This window comes from Amblyomma americanum, chromosome 2, assembly GCF_052857255.1.
Source record: "Amblyomma americanum isolate KBUSLIRL-KWMA chromosome 2, ASM5285725v1, whole genome shotgun sequence".
Taxonomy (NCBI): Eukaryota; Metazoa; Arthropoda; class Arachnida; order Ixodida; family Ixodidae; genus Amblyomma; species Amblyomma americanum.
The window spans coordinates 139,860,035-139,867,492 of record NC_135498.1 but is presented as its reverse complement, the minus strand read 5'-3'; the positions used below and the strand labels follow the sequence as shown (position 1 = coordinate 139,867,492).

Genomic DNA, 7,458 nt, shown 5'->3' with positions numbered 1-7,458 from the left:
TACTTGGAATGCATATTTAGTTCAGGAAGGCAGGTCCAACAGCTGGTGTTACCGAGAGATATGCGTGCTATGCTTAGGACATGATGCCATTATGGCCGGGCACCAAGGTGTTCAATAAACGGTGTCTAGGATCACCGAGGAGTTCTTTTGGCCGGGTGTTCAGAGTGACGTTAAGCGCTTTGTTCACTCATGTGACGCATGCCAGCGCACAGTTCCAAAGGCAAGAGTTGGTCCTGTACCTCTGGGCCGGATGCCAGCAATCGACCTACCGTTTCAGCGAGTGGCGATTGACATTGTGGGGCCAATCTCTCCAGTATCCGCCATAGGCAATAGATATGTGCTTACATTGGTTGACGTGGCCTCTCGTTATCCTGACTCTATTACACTGAGAAATATTGACAGTACCCAAGTGGCGGAGGGTCTTGTGGAAACGTTTTCACGTTATGGGTTCCCGAGGGAAGTTTTACGGACCGGGGCTCGAACTTCACATCGGAGCTAATGAAGGAGGTTAACCGGCTCTTTTGTGAGTAAGGCAGTTACTGACGACGCTTTACCATCCCATGTGTAATGCGCTTTTAGAACGGTTCAATGGCACTCTCAAAAATATGATCAAGAAAATGTGCCAGGAGAGACCTACTGATTGGAATAGATATCTCCCAGCTCTTTTGTTCGCTTACCGCAAAGTACCACAAATGAGGCTTGGTTTCTCGCCCTTTGATATGTTGTGTGAGAGAACCGTTAGAGGCCCACTTACAATACTCAATGAGCTGTGGGCTAATAAGGAGATTGCATCAGATCTCAAGACAACATACGCATACGTTCTTGAGTTGCGGGACAAGTTGGAAGAAACATGCAGGCTTGTACATCAAGGCCTGGAAAGGGCGCGCCAACGCTATAAGGGCTACTATAACAAGAAAGCCACTCACAGAAATCTGAATCCGGGCGACAAGGTTCTCGTCCTGCTACCCACGGATCTTAATATGTTACTGATGCAATGAAAGGGACCGTACCTTGTGACGCGGAAAAAAAGGATAAGGATTATATATTATTGATACATAACACTAAGGAGGTTTTTCATGTAAATATGCTGAAGTACGAAAAAAGGGGTCCCGTACAATACGCCCCCAAGGTAGCATGTGCGCTTGTACCCGAGGAGACAGGTGATGCTGCCGTGGTGCCCACGTGCAGTGGGAACAAAAATGCAGGAGGTTATGTGAATGAAGACATACGATCACAGCTCTATTCCAAATAAAAAGGGAGACATTTTGGGATGAGGCAGGCAAAACTGAGGTCATATGTCACAAATTAGACTTGTATACAGACAGAGCTAACAGAACAGCTCTAGCTATATCTGGGATGTATCTTGTTATTGTTGCTGTATTAACGTATTTCTGGGACTTATCTTGTTGTTGGTGTTGTTGGTGTTATGTGATTATACAAGGGAGTGTGTTGCGGACACCAACATGTTTATTAAGGACTGTGTATGGACAACCGCAGTGGTGTGTTAGTGTTCTGAAATAGCCGTTTGCTGTGCTATGTGAGTGGTGTGTTTTTGGTGTGTCCTGGGCATCTGCGGTGTGTTGTGTGCTGGGTCCAGAATCGCCACAGAATATAGTCGGTTGGATGGATGGCTTGAAGATGAGTATGACGTGAGCAGTTTGTCATCGAAAAGTTCTTGAGAGGGCTTTGTCACATATATTAGGGAGCCCAAATTAAATCTTAAAGGAAAGAGCTGTGAAGAAGACATGGATTAACCGAAGAATAAAGAAGAGGAAGAAGAAGCATTCGGTGAGGTGGAGAGAGATGATTGGTGGAGAAACATTCGGTGAGGTGGAGAGAGATGTTTGGTGGAGAAGAGAACAAGACGACGACAAGGCTTACGTGGACTAACGCCGAGGCTATAAAAGGGCGAGGGAGAGCGTGCCACAGGGTGGGGGGGGGGGGGGGCAACAGCAGAGAAGCGGAGGCTCCGGCGGGGGACACATCGGCTGGAAGAGAGCGACGCCGGCTACTGCTCCGGACGCTATTGTGGCCGCAGGCCAGTGCGCGCACTCGTGAGCAAACTTTGGTGAGCCTCTGTACATTCCTCGAACACACGGGCTTGACGTCCCGTCTGTTCTCCGTCAGGTAGTTGCACGCAGTGACCGAACGCTCCGCGAGTTCTACCTTGAACGCTTAATAACTGGACGCCCCACTCCAGTTGTAACCAACACAGTGCTGTGCGCGTGTGTGATTTAATTCCTCTATAATGAACTAATCACGCGCACAATCTGGACACATTTCTTATTGTGTAAATAGTTTGTACATATTACTTCACCCCCTATCCTCTCTTCCTGTCCCCTCACCTCTTTCATTTCATTTCTCCATTCTGCCTGCTATCCTTTATTTCCGCTGCTCCAGCTCAGGTGCTTCAGTATCGATGGCAGATGCCGGGGCTAGCAAAAATCATTTCCTTCCTTTTTACTATTATTTTTAATAAAACCACTACCACCACCTACTGCTCTGGTGAGCTCGCGTTCTACGGCATCGCATCGTGGACTTCCTGCCGTGCGTGAGCCCGTTCCGGGGAGTCAACCGAGGACGCTACCACCTGCTATGGCAAGAGTGTCTCCAGCGCTGTTGCCACCCATCCGGGTGGTGCCCCCAACGACAGCAACACCGGCATCACCTCCACGGGCGCTTGGACCGGGAGCTTGTACGACACAGCCAGCGACGCCGCCAGCAACGCCAGCCCAAGCACGCCGAACGCCGCCTCGACGCCGGATACTGGATCTAAAGAACGCCGCAGCCGCACCGAACCAACCGTGAGCACGAACGCCGACCACGAATAGTAGAACGCTAGTAGTAGACGCTGGTGGCAATGTGCGCGGGTCTTGTGTTTTTATTGTCTCTGTGTTTTGTATTTGTTTTGTTAGTTTTGTGTTCTAGTGCGTGTGTCACGTAGAGTGTAATAAATGTGCGTTTGTGTGGGTACACCTGTCGCCTAGTCCATTCTTTCGGTCCGAGTGTTCTCCGGAGAGATCCGTGACATCTGGTGCCTTTCTTTCCCACGTCGTTGAAGCCCTCCTCGTCGGATGTCGCGTCGTTCATTGTACCAAGGTAAGCTACAGTCCTACGTTACCTTTCAAGACGTACGCGTACGGGACTGCCACACAGTCGAACGATGTATTTTCCTCTTTCTTCGTACTGTATAGAAATGAGCCACACTGCATTACGGACGCTATCCAACCAGAAGTGGCAAAGCATGCAAAAAATGTCGTCAGCTGTCCCGTTGTTTTACCTCCGAATCCAGAGGGCGGAAAAGCATCGACACGACAAACCTGATGCTAAGGTTTTCCTGTACTTATCGACTAGTCTGGCTGTGAATCCCATCCTGAAGTGCGGGATTGCCGTGGAAATTCCGCACAGAATATCATGGTCCTTATCGCACCATCCTGCGGGCGCCCCCTCAAGGTTTACTATGAGCCACTCCTTTTGCCGTCGCCAGAGGTCGCCGGGGTTGGCTCCTCTTCATTTCTTAGCCATTGTATACCGAACTAAGATGGACGCGCCTAATGTTGTTGTTGCTGTTGTCCTTCCTCAAGGAGATAATTTCACGTACCTAGTTCGGGGGTCGGGCCAAGATACAGGCAGCGACTGACAAATGGTCATAAAAGTTTTTCTTATAAAATAAAAAAGGTGAAAATTCGGGTATTTAAACTAAAAACAAGTCGGTGGCTGTGAGATTGGTGTCTGAAAATGGGAACGGGGCTACACGTGCACTTTTCAGGATGTCTTGATTTCAGTATAATTTTGAACATGAGTAGCCAGAACACGGAATTACGAAGCATTTTATGGTCGTAGCAGTTTCGTGCATAAAAGAAAACTTCGAATGGCGGGGAGCACATTCCGGCTGCTGCGCTTAAGGGTAGAAGCACCAAGAGAGAGAACAACCCCAGCCGACAAACTTAGACCGAGCGGTCGTCACAGGTGTTTTAGCAGGCGCCTCCGTAAAGAGAAGCAGTAGAAAGACAACTAAAATGATCAATCATTTCGTGTTCAATGCAGAGCAGGCACAAAGTAGGGACCGCCACACCAGATCTATGGAGGTGAAGCTTTGAGTTGTCAATGAAAGTGGAGATAAGATCGATGAAGTGCCGCCATGGTGCTGTGCTCGGTCTTAAAGTGCTATCCGCTTCCTCTCACTTGTCTTTGAATGTGTTATGTCCGCAGCTCCTGCTTGTGTACGAATATCTTTTCAATATATAGGTATAATTACAAATAGCCATTACAGTACCCCCCGCGCATTCCGAAAAGGCGTCGTTAACCTGTTCAAAATCGCAACCTCTGTGCTTCTTTCACATTCATGAAAATGGCAAAACTGCTCTCAGAGTGAATTTAGTAATTGAGTTCCGTTACTTTTAAGCCGTTTCTAGCACTTGTTTTGTAGAAAATATAAATAAGCAGTTGTTTCAATGGTCTCCTACTACAGTATTTTGGACGTATAAGGCAATTTGCATTAGAACTGAAAATTCTTCGAAGAAGTATTATGAGGCAGTTTACTCGGGGAAAAAGCACGAAAGCTCAACAATTTCTCGAAAAAAATTTTTTTTCCTGCTAAGATGCGCCTATCTGAACTGCGCACACGCGGTATTCAACACAAAAAATACCTAGGAAGCCTATTAGTTAAAGATAAAAACGCTTTGAACGGCATCTTTATAAGGCGGTTGTTTTCAGCGTGCAAAAACAGGGCAAATATGGCACGTAGGTGCACCGTTCTCTGTTTTCTGGCATTTGAGGAAAGTGGGACACATGTGTCTCGCTGCTCTACAAATGGTTACCTTCACGGAAGCACTACAGTGCTTTGACACTCTAACCCGTAAAAGGACGACCTACGTGTAGCCGCGCTTCTGCAGTTCCTCTCCGCCTTCGATTTTCTCTTTTGTTTATTTTTCGTTCCTATTCTTCTTAGAAGTTATGCCGGCCCCTGCTTCATGTTCACCCCTGCGTCAAGACCGTGTTCACCCTTCATGATCCTCAGGTTCACCTCTATATTCCTGGAATTACGAAAAAAGCTGGCGTATCACTGCCCGCTCTCAAACAACTGACATTGAATAACCTGCATTCTTACCACAGTCACCGCATACATGTTTACACAGACGGATAAGTTCACTCGACTAGCTCTGCGGGGTCGGTGGTGATATCGGCTAGATCCATCTTCACGAAAGTGAAGGCGACCTATCCAACATCTTCAATTGGTGCGGAACTCGCAGCCTTGCGGGCTGTGGTTGAGTTCATCAGTCAAGAACCTCCACATCACTGGACGGTTTTCACCGACTCTAAAGCAGCTCTTCAAGCCCTGCAAGCTGCGCTACACTGCGGGTCGCAGGAACAAAATGTTGCTGAGATCCGTCTACTGTACCATGGCACCGCATCCAAAGGTCATGAAATCATTTTTCAATGGCTACCAGGAGACTGTGGTATTAACGGTAATCACCAGGCCGATGCGGCTGCGCGTTCTGCTCACAAAAACCGAATTCCAGTGAGGATCCCAATATCAAGACGTGACGCTGCGTGTGGGCTTCTCCCTTTGGCGCTGGAGCTCACACTTTCAGCGTGGAACGCGGGAGAGTTTTGCAACCTCCGCCTCAAGGCACTGGACTGCACCTTCGTCTTCCACGTAACTTAGCACGTCGCCAAGCAACATTGTTATGCCGTTTAAAGATCGGTGTTGCTTTTACCAACCACTATGCTTTCCGGATGGGGATGGCCGACAGCCCTGCCTTTGAAAGCTATGGTTGTGAGGAGACCGTCGCTCATCTTCTCTGTGAGTGCCCTGCATTTGCGAGTGCAAGACATACACTGTGTTGTGCCCTATACCGCTTCGATCCTCGCCCATTAACAGAGAAAAAGATCCTCAGTCCGTGGTCACAGCAGTCGAGAGCCCTCAAGGCACACAAGGCATTCTTTGTCTACTTGAGAGCGACTGGATTGAGTGACAAATTGTGACAGCGTTGTGCGTGTGTGTGTTATGCCTTTTTCCCTTCTCTCTTCCTTTTTTTAGTCCCCTAATCCCTCTTCCCCAGTGCAGGGTAGACAACCGGAACCCCTTTCTGGTTAACACCTCTGCCTTTCCCTCCTCCTCTTTATCTATCTATCTATGCCGGCCAGAAATCTCGCCATGATAGCGTTCCTGTCAACGTGGGCAACCTTGGCAACTTCGGCGACAATGGAGATGGAGGAAACAAAAGGCAAGCTACGGTATATTTTATTCCACATCACCAAATTTGCGGGCCAAGCTGTACTGACGGTGATTTTGCCCCATGGCTATGCTGTGGTTGCAAGTTCAGCCTCGCAGTTACATGCTTCCCTTATGAACGACGATTACTATCGCACATCTCCCCCAATGCATTTAAGCAAAGCTGAGATAGCGACAGGTTTAATCAGCTCTAGAAACGTGTATACATCCACATATGTGCTCTAGTAAATGAACATGTAGAGCTATATCTGACGTCAACTCCTGCTGTGAGTGTTTTAGTAAGAGGCCGAAATGTTGTGCAGTGCAACTTGTAAGCGAGCCTTTCTCTTGTGTTTATGGCACCCGTTGACTACAGAGTCACGTGGGGATAGGAATGAGTGCATTATAGATGCAAGGGAGGCGGGGGGGGGGGGGGGGGAATTGCAGACCGGTTCGGCAGTTGCTATTTTTCTTCGTGGAAGAGAGCGTGAACTTTTTGAGACCTTCGTACAAAAGCAAGCGTAATACTATTCCCAGACGCTTCCCGCAAGCGACGAAACTGCTACCGAGAAGAGAACGATGGCGCCTCCCGTTTTTCTTAAGAAGAAATGTTCTTACGCAGGAGTATTTTCAATGCAAATGCAAATGAGGCCATTTCAGTCCTCTTCAAGTGTCATGCTAAGGAGTCACAATCTAGACTGAAAACTCTTGCAAAAAAGCGTCAGCAGCTCAACTTCGATGAGGTCGTGAAGGACATAAAAATTAGTACGCGTAATCATTTGTAAGTCTTTTTTAGTGCGAAGACACATAAACCTGGCATGTCTGTAAGGGGAATTGTATCAAAAAATGACACCTGGCAGAAGTCAGTCACTTCCTTTCTAAGAGATCTAACTAAACTAAACCTTTTGACTCTCAACGACCCATTCCTTGAAAAAACTCGGAGGAGACCATAGAATTCTTCACAACACTGCATGACAAGGGCGTTCAAGCCTTCTTTGTCGACATTAAAGATCTGTACTACTCACTACCCCGGGCACGCTTAATAAAGTGGATAGAAAAAATCATTGACGAATTTGGGGAGTTGAATTTCAGAACGCTACTGGTATGTCAGTACAAGGATTTTTAGATCTTTTAGTTTTGTATCTCTGGTCCACATTTATTAACTGGCAGGCAAAACCCTACCTTCAAAAGGAGGGTATATGTATCGGGTCTTGCTTGGCACCAGTACTAAGCAATCTGTT

General features: G+C 47.6%; 1 pseudogene; it reads left to right on the top strand.

The window, feature by feature from the left end:
• Positions 1 to 5,773: 5,773 nt before the first annotated feature.
• The window catches only part of LOC144120089 (membrane metallo-endopeptidase-like 1), a 152,915-nt pseudogene continuing 151,230 nt past the window's right edge, over positions 5,774 to 7,458 (top strand).